Raw genomic sequence first — 12,841 nt, 5'->3', positions numbered from 1 at the left:
TTATTCATAACTCATCTCTCTTTTTTTTCTTTTCTTTTACAAGCATGTTATAGAGTTCTAGAATTATCATAAATGCACTTTGCTCTTCTCTTTAAACACAATTTTCTACTAAGAGGTCTTTCAGATAATTTTTCCATATATATGTTTATTTTTTATTCATTTAATATTTATCATAATAAATATATCACTGTATGATAAAATAAAAAATAGAAGAGAAATTTTTAATATTCAGATTTCCAGAAATACCAAATCACACCACAGAAGAAGTCTTATTATGGTGATATACTGTATTAACTGTCTCTTGCTGTGCAAAAAAAAATTACAGATCAAGAAGCTTAACACAAAACACTTTATTGTCTTGAAGTTTCTGTGGTACAGGAATTTGAGCACAGCTTAACTGGATCCTCTTTCTTCAGAGTAGCTCACAAGGCTTCATTCAACATGTTGGCCATGGCCCAGGTTTATGTGTAGGCTCAACAAGGGAAGACTATGCTTCCAATCTCCTGTAGTTATTGGTGGGATTCAGTTCCTTGCCTGTTGTTGGAATGAGGCCTCTGCTCTTTGAAGAGTGTTGGCTGGAGGTCCTCCTCAGTTCATTTTAAGGAGAGCCTCTCCAATATAGCAGTTTGCTTCATCAAATCCAGATAGGCAGAGAGTCACAATCTTATACAGTCTACATAGGAAACTAATATCTCATCACCATTACTGTATTCTCCTCATCAGAAGCAAGTCGTCACTAGGTCAGCCCACACTCAAGTGCATAGGGCATGGAATTACACAAGAGTGTAAATACATGGGGCATCTTAGAGTCTACTTTCAGAAAGTCTATCTTTTCATGAGGACTTGGAACACTAAGTTCAGAGTCCACAAATTATAAGGAAAAAGTTGGCTGTGAAGAAAATCATTAAAAATTTGCTTTAAACTATCTTGAACTGTAAAACTCTCCCTGGTGTACTGGATAAATGGAGATTTGACACTTCTTTATTTTCTCCAAAAGTAAAATTTTGAAAATATTTTGTTACAGTTTGGTAGAGCTGAAATGTTGGGATGACATATATAAGTGCTCAGTATTTTACCTTCAATGAAAAGCTTTAGAGATATTCTAGAATTTTTTATTAGTTAAAAACATGTCTTATAATGTAAAAGTCATTGAAAATGTAAATATATCAATCTTAAAAATATTTTCAAATTCATAATACTGTTTCTTAATATGTTTCCTTATAGATTTGAGTATATCTTTCCATGTATGCTAATATTCTTGTCTTTTACTTTATACTTAGGTTTTTTTTTTTCATATGCCACACACATTTTTTTGTAATATTTAAAAATTTAAATGTTTTTTTCCATTGCACATATGAATAAGAGTTTTTCAGTATATTCTCTGGTTAATTACCATGGATCTATAGAAAAACAACTGAATTTACTTAATACTATAGAGTTTATTAATTATAATAGCTTTTAAATTATTTATTAGTGACTTAGTGATACACACACTATTATTTCCAAAAACTCACACTTATTTATATTTTATTTATTATTCTGTTGATTAGGACTTTAGTTAAAAGTACAATTTGTGAAAAAATAGCATTTTAAATTTGTTATAGCAGTGATGCTAAGTTTAAATGTAGAAGACTCATTAATAATTATTTATTTGGCCTAAGCAGGTGGTGGCGCAGTGGATAGAGCATCAGACTGGGATGCGGAAGACCCAGGTTCGAGACCCCAAGGTCACCAGCTTCAGCGTGGGCTCGTCTGGTTTGAGCAAGGCTCACCAGCTTGAACCCAAGGTTGCTGGCTTGAGCAAGGGGTTACTAGGTCTGCTGAAGGCCCATGGTCAAGGCACATATGAGAAAGCAATCAATGAACAACTAAGGTGTCACAACAAAAAACTAATGATTGATGCTTCTCATGTCTTTCCATTCCTATCTGTTTGTCCCCCCCTCTCTCTGTCTCTTTAAAAAAAAGAATTATTTATTTGGGGGGAACCAAGATGGTGGCAGCAGAGTAGGCAGATGCATAGACTCCCAGCTCACACCACCAAACTGGATTACAAATTAATTTAGAAACAATCAGCATAAAAAACCAACTTTGGATTAAAAGAACAGGTCTCAAACACTAAGGTGCAAAGAAGAAGCCACACTGAGCCTCGTAGGGAGTTCAGAGGCATGGTGGGTTTCCCCTGCTTCCAGCAACAAAGATAGAGTGAGACTGACAGTCCAGAAAAGCTCTCATTACAAGCAGAAGAGCAGAATATATTGCTCACAGCCACTTGCCTGGGGACCTGGGAACGAGGTGAGCTGAGAGGGCTGGCTTGTCTTCCAAAAGTAAAGTGGGGAGAGAAAGACAGAAAATGATGGGCAGAGGAATTCATGGTATGACCTGAGAAGCTGACTCATCTAGTGCGGAGGTGGCCATAGCTGGGGGAGAGGTTGAACCCTCAACAAAGCACAAACCTAAAGTGGTTCCCGGTGACCCACCTTCAGAAATCTTTCCAGCTCCAATCAGAGCAACAAGACACAGCTGAAAATAGGAAGTAGGGAAGAGGAGCAGTAACTCAGGTCTCCATGGAGATCTGAGATAAACCTCCCCCTACTGAAACAGAGAAAGCACCCCACCCCCAGAGAGAAGATGGAAGATTGGGACTTCAGAGTCGCAGGTTACACCCAACACATTCCTGGATACAGCTCCAAATAAGCCCCATGCTGAAATCAGCAAACAAGACTACCACTGAGTTAAGAAAACTGAGAGGAAATCAAATGAATCAAGATTTCAAAGAGGTTCTACTAGGTAAGGAGATCACAGCTGAAAGAAATCTACAAGTCATAGAGAATAATGGGTAGGCAGAGAAGCATAAGTCATATGATTCAACAAGATAAATCCTCTAATACAGTCTTGGACGAATCAGAAGTAATTAAATTACCAGGTGCAGAGTATAAAATAATGATTTTTAGGATGCTTAAAGATCTCAAAGATACAATGGATCGACTTAATGAACACTTCAGTAAAGAAATTGAAAGCATCAAAAAGGACACAGAAATCGTAAAGAAGAACTAGATAAAAATGAAAGACATATACCAAAACCTGGCAAGGATGGCACAAAGAAAGAAAACTACAGACCAATATCTCTAATGAATACAGATGCTAAAATACTAAACAAAATACTGGCAAACCGAATACAACAACATATTAAAAAAATAATACATCATGATCAAGTGGGATTCATCCCAGAATCTCAAGGATGGTTCAACATACGCAAAAGGGTTAACGTAATACACCATATCAACAAAACAAAGAACAAAAACCACATGATCTTATCAATAGATGCAGAAAAGGCTTTTGATAAAATATAACACAATTTTATGTTTAAGACTCTCAACAAAATGGGTATAGAAGGAAAATATCTCAACATGATAAAGGCCATATATGATAAACCATCAGCCAACATCATTTTAAACGGCATAAAACTGAGGACTTTCTACCTTAAATCAGGAACAAGACAGGGTTGTCCACTCTCTCCACTCTTATTTAACGTGGTGCTAGAAGTTCTGGCCAGAGCAATCAGACAAGACAAAGAAATAAAAGGCATCCATATTGGAAAAGAAGAAGTAAAGGTATCACTTTTTGCTGATGATATGATCCTATACATCGAAAACCCGAAGGACTCCACAAAAAGATTATTAGAAACAATAAACCAATACAGTAAGGTCGCAGGATACAAAATTAACATACAGAAGTCCATAGCCTTTCTCTATGCCAACAATGAAATATTAGAAAACGAACTCAAAAAAATAATCCCCTTCACGATTCCAACAACAAAAATAAAATACCTAGGAATAAACATAACAAAGAATGTAAAGGACCTATATAATGAAAATTACAAAGCATTGTTAAAGGAAATCGAAAAAGATACAATGAGATGGAAAAATATTCCTTGTTCTTGGATAGGAAGAATAAATATAATCAAAATGGCCATATTACCCAAAGCAATATACAAATTTAATGCAATTCCCATCAAAATCCCTATGAGATTTTTTAAAGAAATGGAACAAAAAATCATCAGATTTATATGGAACTATAAAAAACCCCGAATAGCCAAAACAATCCTAAGGAAAAAGAATGAAGCTGGGGGCATTACAATACCTGACTTTAAACTATATTATAGGGCCACGATAATTAAAACAGCATGGTATTGGCAGAAAAATAGACACTCAGACCAATGGAACAGAATAGAAAGCCCAGAAATAAAACCACATATATATGGTCAAATAATCTTTGATAAAGGGGCCAACAACACACAATGGAGAAAAGAAAGGCTCTTCAACAAATGGTGTTGGGAAAACTGGAAAGCCACATGCAAAAGAATGAAACTCGACTACAGCCTGTCCCCGTGTACTAAAATTAATTCAAAATGGATCAAGGACCTAAATATAAGACCTGAAACAATAAAGTACATAGAAGAAGACATAGGTACTAAACTCATGGACCTGGGTTTTAAAGAACATTTTATGAACTTGACTCCAATGGCAAGAGAAGTGAAGGCAAAGATAAATGAATGGGACTACATCAGAATAAAAAGTTTTTGCTCAGCAAGAGAAACTGATAACAAAATAAACAGACAGCCAACTAAATGGGAAATGATATTTTCAAACAACAGCTCAGATAAGGGCCTAATTTCCAAAATTTACAAAGAACTCATAAAACTCAACAACAAACAAACAAACAATCCAATAAAAAAATGGGAAGAGGACATGAATAGACACTTCTCCTAGGAAGAGATACAAATGGCCAACAGATATATGAAAAGATGCTCAGCTTCATTAGTTATTAGGGAAATGCAAATCAAAACTGCAATGAGATACCACCTCACCCCTGTTAGATTAGCTATTATCAACAAGACGGGTAATAGCAAATGTTGGAGAGGCTGTGGAGAAAAAGGAACCCTCATTCACTGTTGGTGGGACTGTAAAGTAGTACAACCATTATGGAGGAAAGTATGGTGGTTCCTCAAAAAACTACAAATAGAACTACCTTATGACCCAGCAATCCCTCTACTGGGTATATACCCCAAAACCTCAGAAACATTGATACGTGAAGACACATGTAGCCCCATGTTCATTGCAGCACTGTTCACAGTGGCCAAGACATGGAAACAACCAAAAAGCCCTTCAATAGAAGACTGGATAAAGAAGATGTGGCACATATACACTATGGAATACTACTCAGCCATAAGAAATGATGACATCAGATCATTTACAGCAAAATGGTGGGATCTTGATAACATTATAAGGAGTGAAATAAGTAAATCAGAAAAAAACAAGAACTACATGATTCCATACATTGGTGGAACATAAAAATGAGACTAAGAGACATGGACAAGAGTGTGGTGGTTACCAGGGGTGGGAGGAGGGAGGACAGGGGGAGAGTTAGGGGGAGGGTGAGGGGCACAGAGAACTAGATAGAGGGTGGCGAAGGACAATCTGACTTTGGGCGAGGGGTATGCAACATAATTTAATGACAAAATAACCTAGACATGTTTTCTTTGAATATATGTACCCTGATTTATTAATGTCATCCCATTACCATTAATAAAAATTTATTTAAAAAAAAAAATGAAAGACACAATATCAGAAATGAGGACTACACTGGAAGGAATTAAAAGCAGGTTGGATGAAGCAGAGGATTGAATCAGTGATTTAGAAGACAAGATAAGTTAAAGCATGGAAGCAGAGCAGCAGAAAGAAAAGAGACTGAAAAAATCTAAGGAAACTCTTAGAGAGCTCTGCGATAACTTATTCAGAAACATCTGCATCATAGGGGTTCCAGAAGAAAAAGAGAAAGAAAAATGGTTAGAGACCTTGTTTAATAAAATCATAGCTGAAAACTTCCCTAAATTGATGCAGAAAAAAGTCACAAAAGTTCATAAATCACAGAGAATTCCATTAAAGAAAAATAAAAAAAATCTACAAGACACATCATAGTTAAAATGGCAAAGCTAAGAGATAAAGAGATCATATTAAAAACTGCTAGCCCTGGCCAGCTGGCTCAGTGGTAGAGCGTCGGCCTGGTGTGCAGAAGTCCCAGGTTCGATTCCCGGCCAGGGCACACAGGAGAAGCGCCCATATGCTTCTCCACCCCTCCCCCTCTCCTTCCTCTCTGTCTCTCTCTTCCCCTCCCGCAGCTGAGGCACCATTGGAGCAAAGATGGCCCGGGCGCTGGGGATGGATCCTTGGCCTCTGCCCCAGGTACTAGAGTGACTCTGGTCATGGCAGAGCGATGCCCCGGAGGGGCAGAGCATCGCCCCCTGGTGGGCAGAGCGTCGCCCCCTGGTGGGCATGCTGGGTGGATCCCGGTCGGGCGCATGCGGGAGACTGTCTGACTGTCTCTCCCCGTTTCCAGCTTCAGAAAAATACAAAAAACAAACAAAGAAACAAACAAAAAAAAATTGCTAGAGAAAAAAAGGCTATCACCTACAAAAGAGTTCCCATAAGGATGACTTCCAACTTCTTAACAGAAACATTTGAGGCCAGAAGGGAATGGCAAGACATATTCAAAGTAATGCAGAATAAGAGCCTACAACCAAGACTTCTTTATCCAAAAAGGCTATCATTTAAAATTAAAGGAGAAATAAAAAGCTTCCCAGACCAAAAAAAAAAAAAAAAAGAAACAACAACAAAAAACAAAACTCAAGGAATTCATTACAACCAAACCAAGGATGCAAGTAATGTGAAGGGGCTTGTTGTAAACAGAACAATGGAGGAAAAGAATATAGTAAAAGAGGAATATAACTTTAAAGAACAAAATAGCAATAAATAACTACATATCAATAAAAACCTTAAATATAAATGGATTAAATGCTCCAATAAAAAGACATAGCATATCTAAATGGATAAGAAAACAGGAAATATACATATGCTGTCTACAGGAGACACACCTCAAAACAAAAGATACACATAGACTGAAAGTAAAAAGAATGAAAAAATATTTTATGCAAATGGAAATTAAAAAAAAGCTGGGGTAGCAATATTTTATCTGACAAAATAGACTTTAAGGGATAAAGAAGGTCACTACATAATGATAAAAGGAGCAATCCAACAGGAAGAGTTACCCATTTTAAATATATCTGCACCTAATAGAGGAGCACCTAAATATATAGAGCAGATTTTGATGAACATAAATGGAGATATCAACAGCAATACTATAATAGTAGGGGATTTCAATATCCCACTAACATCAATGGATAGATCCTCAAGAAAGAAAATTAACAAAGAAACAACAGAATTAAAAAATACACTAGATCAACTGGATATAAGAAATATATTCAGAACATTCCACCCTAAAGCACCAAAATATACATTCTTTTCAAGTGTTCATGGTACATTCTCTAGGATAGACCACATATTAGGGCATAAAATGAGTATCAACAAATTTAAGATTGAAACCATATCAAGCATCTTCTCTGACCACAATGGCATGAAACTAGAAATCATCTACAATAGAAAAACTGAAAAACACTCAAACACTTGGAAAATAAACAGCATGTTATTAAACAATGATTGGGTCAACAATGAGATCAGGAAGAAATAAAAAATTTCCTTGAAACAAATGAGAATGAGCATGCAACAACTCTAAATCTGTGGGACACAGCAAAAGCACTCCTGAGAGGGAAGTTCATAGCACTACAGGCACACTTTAAGAAGCTAGAAAAAGCTCAAATAAACAACTTAACCCTGCATCTGAAAGAACTAGAAAAAGAAAAGCAAGTAAAGCCCAGAGGAAGTAGAAGGAAGGAAATAATAAAGATCAGAGCAGAAATAAATGACATAGAGACTAAAAAAACAATACAGAGGATCAATGAAACCAAGAGCTGGTTCTTTGAAAAGTAAACAAGATCAATGAACCCTTAGCCAGACTCACCAAGAAAAAAAGAGAAAGGACTCAAATAAATAAAATTAGAAATGAGGGTGGAGAAGAAACAACTAACACAGCAAAAATTCAAAGGATTGTAAGGAAATACTATGAAGAACTGTATGCCAAAAAATTAGACAACCCAGGTGAAATGGACAAATATCTTGAAAAATGTAATATTTCAAAAATCAATTTGGAAGAATCAGAAAACCTAAAAAGACCAATTACAACAAATGAGATCAAAACAGTTATCAATGTACTCCCAACAAATAAAAGCCCTGGGCCAGATGGCTTCACAGGTGAATTCTATCAAACAAAGAGAAACTAATTCCTATCTTTCTCAAGCTATTCCAAAAAATTCAAGAGGAGGGAAAACTTTCAAGCTCCTTTTATGAGATGAGCAGAATTCTGATTCCAAAACCAGGCAAAGACAAAGCAAAGAAAGAAAACGATAGGCCAATATCCCTGATGAATTTAGATGCTAAAATTCTCAGCAAAATATTAGCAAACTGGTCCAGAAATATATGAAAAAAATCATACATCATGATCAAGTGAGATTTATTTTGGGGAGGCAAGGCTGGTACAATATTCACAAATCAATCAATGTGATTCACCACATAAACAAAATGAATGACAAAAACCACATGATAATATCAATAGGTGCAGAAAAAGCATTTGATAAAATCTGCCACCCATTTATGATCAAAACTCTCAGCAAAGTGGGAATACAGGGAACATACCTCAACATGATAAAAAGCCATCTATGACAAACCCACAGCCAACATCATACTCAATGGGCAAAAATTAAAAGCAATTCCCTTATGATCAGGAAGAAGGCAGGGGTGCCCTGTTTCACCACTCTTATTCAATGTAGTTCTGGAAGTCCTAGCCACAACAGTCAGACCAGAAGAAGAAATGAAAGGCATCCAAATTGAAAAAGAAGTAAAACTATCATTATTTGCTGATACTCTACCTAGAAAACTCTAAAGTCACAGTAAAAAACCACTGGACCTGATAAATGAATTCAGCAAGGTGTCAGGATATAAAATTAATAGTCAGAAATCAGAGGCACTTTTATACACCAACAATGAACTCTCTGAAAGAGAAATTAAGAAAACAATCCCCTTCACTATTGCAACAAAAAAATAAAATACCTAGGAGTAAATTTAACCAAGTAGGTTAAAGACTTATATTCAGAAAATTATAAAACATTGATAAAAGTAATCAAGGAAGATACAAACAAGTGGAAGCATGTACTGTGTTCATGGTTAGGAAGAATAAACATCATTTAAATGTTTATATTACCCAAAGCAATTTATAAATTTAATGCAATTCCTATTAAAATACCAAAAACATACTTCAAAAATATAGAACACATATTCCAAAAATGTATATGGAATGAAAAAAGAACACGAATAGCCTCAGCAATCTTGAAAAAGAAGAATAAAGTGGGAGGTATCACACTTCCTGATATGAAGTTATACTATAAGGCCACTGTACTCAAAACAGCTTGGTACTGGCATAAGAACAGGCATATAATTATAGACTAATGGAACAATACAGAAAACCCAGAAATAAACCCTCATCTTTATGAACAATTGATATTTGACAAGGGTGGTGATAGCATACAATGAAGTAAAGACAATCTCTTTAACATATGCTGTTGGGAAAATTGGTCAGATACCTGCAAAAAAAATAAAACTAGACTACCAAATCACACCATTCACAAAAATATACTCAAAAGACTTAAATATAAATATAAGTCATGAAACCAAAAGCATCCTAGAGAAAAACATAGGCAATAAGCTCCCCGACATCACTAGCAGCAATATATTTGCTGATTTATCTCCAGGGGCAAGGGAAATAAAGGACAGGATAAAGAAATGGGACTTTATCAAACTAGAAAGCTTTTGTACAGCTAAAGACAATATGAACAAAATAAAAAGGCAAAACACTATTGGAGAACATATTCAACAATACGTATGATAGAGGGTTAATAACCAAAATTTATAAAGAACTAGTAAAACTCAACACCAGGAAGATAAATAGTCCAATCAAAAAATGGGCAAAAGAAATGAATAGACACTTCTACAAAGAGGTCATACAGATGGCCAATAGGCATATTTAAAAAGGTTCCACATTACTAATCATTAGAGAAATACAAATTAAATCCACAATGAGATATCACCTCATACTAGTAAGAATGGTGCTCATTAACAAAACAATACACAGTAAGTGCTGATGAGGGTGTGGAGAAAAGGGAACTCTCCTGCACTGCTGGTGGTAATGCAAAATGGTGCAACCACTGTGGAAAACAGTATGGAGATTCCTCAAAAAATTAAAAATTGAACTACCTTTTGACCCAGCCATCCCACTTTTAGAAATATACTCCAACAATACCATAGCACAGTTTGAAAAGGAGTATTGCACCCCCATGTTTATGGCAGCATTGTTTACAATAGCTAAGATCTGGAAACAGTCCAAGTGTCCATCAGTAGACAAGTGGATTAAAAAGCAGTGGTACATATACACAATGAAATACAATGGGGCCAAGAAAAAGAAGAAAATATTATTTTTTGCGACAACATGGATGGAACTAGAAACTATTATGTTAAGTGAAATAAGCCAGGCAGAGAAAGAAAAATATCATATGACCTCACTTATATGAGGAATCCTATGAACAATATGAACTGAGGAGTGGAATGGAGACAGAGGCGGGATCATGGATCCAGAAGGAAAGTGGACAGAGGGAAAGGGGATGATACGGTGATAGGAAGGGATAAGAGCAGAAAAGCAAATCCTAGAGGGAAGGTGGGAGAGCATTACAGGGAAGAAGATGGGGGATGTACCGGGGAACACGGGTGACATTAGAATCTATGTAAACACAATAAATTAAAAAAAAGATTATTTATTTGTCTGACTTTTGGTGGCACAGAGGATAAAGTGTCAAGCTGGCACACTGAGGTCACTGGTTCAAAACTCCAGGCTTGCATGGTCAAGGCACATATGGGAGTTGATGCTTCCTGCTCCTTCCCCCTTCTATCTCTCTTGCTCTCTCCCTCCTACCTAAAATAAATAAATAGTATCATTAAAAAAAATTATTTAGGCCCTGGCTGGTTGGCTCAGTGGTAGAGCATTGGCCTGGCGTGTGGAAGTCCAGGGTTCGATTCCCGGCCAGGGCACACAAAAAAAGCACCCATCTGCTTCTCCACCCCTCCCCCTCTCCTTCCTCTCTGTCTCTCTCTTCCCTTCCCACAGCCAAGGTTCCATTGCAGAAAAGCTGGTCTAGGTGCTGAGGATGGCTCTACAGCCTCCACCTCAAGTTCTAGAATGGCTCCAGTTTCAAAGTAGAAACAGCCCAGATGGGTAAAGCATTGCCCCCTAGTGGGCTGGCCAGGTGAATTCTGGTCAGAAGCATGCGGGATTCTGTATCTCTACCTTCCTGCTTCTCACTTCAGAAAAATACACACAAAAAAATTATTTAGCAAGTACTACTTGAAATAATTATATTATTATAAACTAGATAGGGTCAATAACGTTTACATAAACATTCAAGTAATCTTTAGCCCCAACTATTCTTTATAATTTTTCCTGAAGTACTAAACTTATTTAAAAAAAATGAAGAATCAAATGAATGTGTCATAAACCAGGATTTGGTCTAGGAAGTAAACAGCAGTAAAGTTCATTTTTTTACACCTTATTAATGGATATTCTTGTTAATTGTTGAATTAAACTCTTATTTTACCTTAAAACTTCTTCTGGGTCAAGTCTGCAAATTCACTAACTTTGGTAAAAAATGATTTAGTTAATTCCACTCAAGTTATCATGTTACCAGATCCATCCTCTCTTGATCAATTATAACTTTATATAATTTGTATACATGTCTTATCCCTTATGCTAGATCTTACACTCTTGCCTGCTTGAGTTCCAAATAGCTGGAATAGTGTCCCACACACAAATGATGCTCAATAAAAAATGGTGCAAATAATAAAATGAATGTAATTCTGTCATTTCAGGTTGTTGCACTGATGACAACTTAAACTTAGAGTCTCAGTTTAGACATACATTATGTTTCATAAGCCATGTTTTATATTTTTTAAAATAAAAAATGCATTTATGTTTCTTCTTATTCCATAAACCTGGAAGTTAAGAGGATACTTCTGGCTCTATAAACAGTAGGATCAGATTTTCATTTGAGTGAGCTCCAAGATTTCTTGTGCTAATATGATACATTGGATACACTTGTACTGCTCTGATTCACTCACACTCTGACAATGCAATTTAGCCAATCATAATTTCCAAAGCAATAAACTAAATAAAAATTCAGAAAATGTCTAAAAAGCACACAATGATAATAGACATTATTTTTTTATTTATACAAGTTAGTTTTCTATATTATAAAATATGTTTCAGAAATTTGGTTTGACTCATAATAGACCTCTTTCTGATATTAAGATTCAGAAATATTTTTTCAAGTATTTAACAGCAAAATGCAAGAATGGTTAGTAGTGGCTAGGGATAAATGTTACTGGAATTCTATCAGCATTTTGCTCTTACTCTAACTTGACTCATTAATTTAGGTGTAAATAAAATTACCTATAAATGATTCTTTATTTAATAGTTGTTTAAATTCTATGTAAAATATAGTTACATGCAGAAATGAGTACATTAGAAATATAGCAGTGTCAAAATGACAAGAAAGACTATTCATGAACATATAAACTTGTACTTAAATTTAAGCTGTATTAAAATCCAGTAACAGAAAAATGTTTTAGACATTTCTTTTTTTTTTTTTTTTTTTTTTTTTTAATTTTTCTGAAGCTGGAAACAGGGAGAGACAGTCTGACAGACTCCCGCATGCGCCCGACCGGGATCCACCCGGCACGCCCACCAGGGGCGACGCTCTGCCCACCAGGGGGCGATGCTCTGCCCATCG

Source organism: Saccopteryx leptura, chromosome 8, assembly GCF_036850995.1.
Source record: "Saccopteryx leptura isolate mSacLep1 chromosome 8, mSacLep1_pri_phased_curated, whole genome shotgun sequence".
Lineage (NCBI taxonomy): Eukaryota > Metazoa > Chordata > Mammalia > Chiroptera > Emballonuridae > Saccopteryx > Saccopteryx leptura.
The sequence above is the reverse complement of the archived record's forward strand: the minus strand, read 5'-3'. Positions refer to the sequence as shown.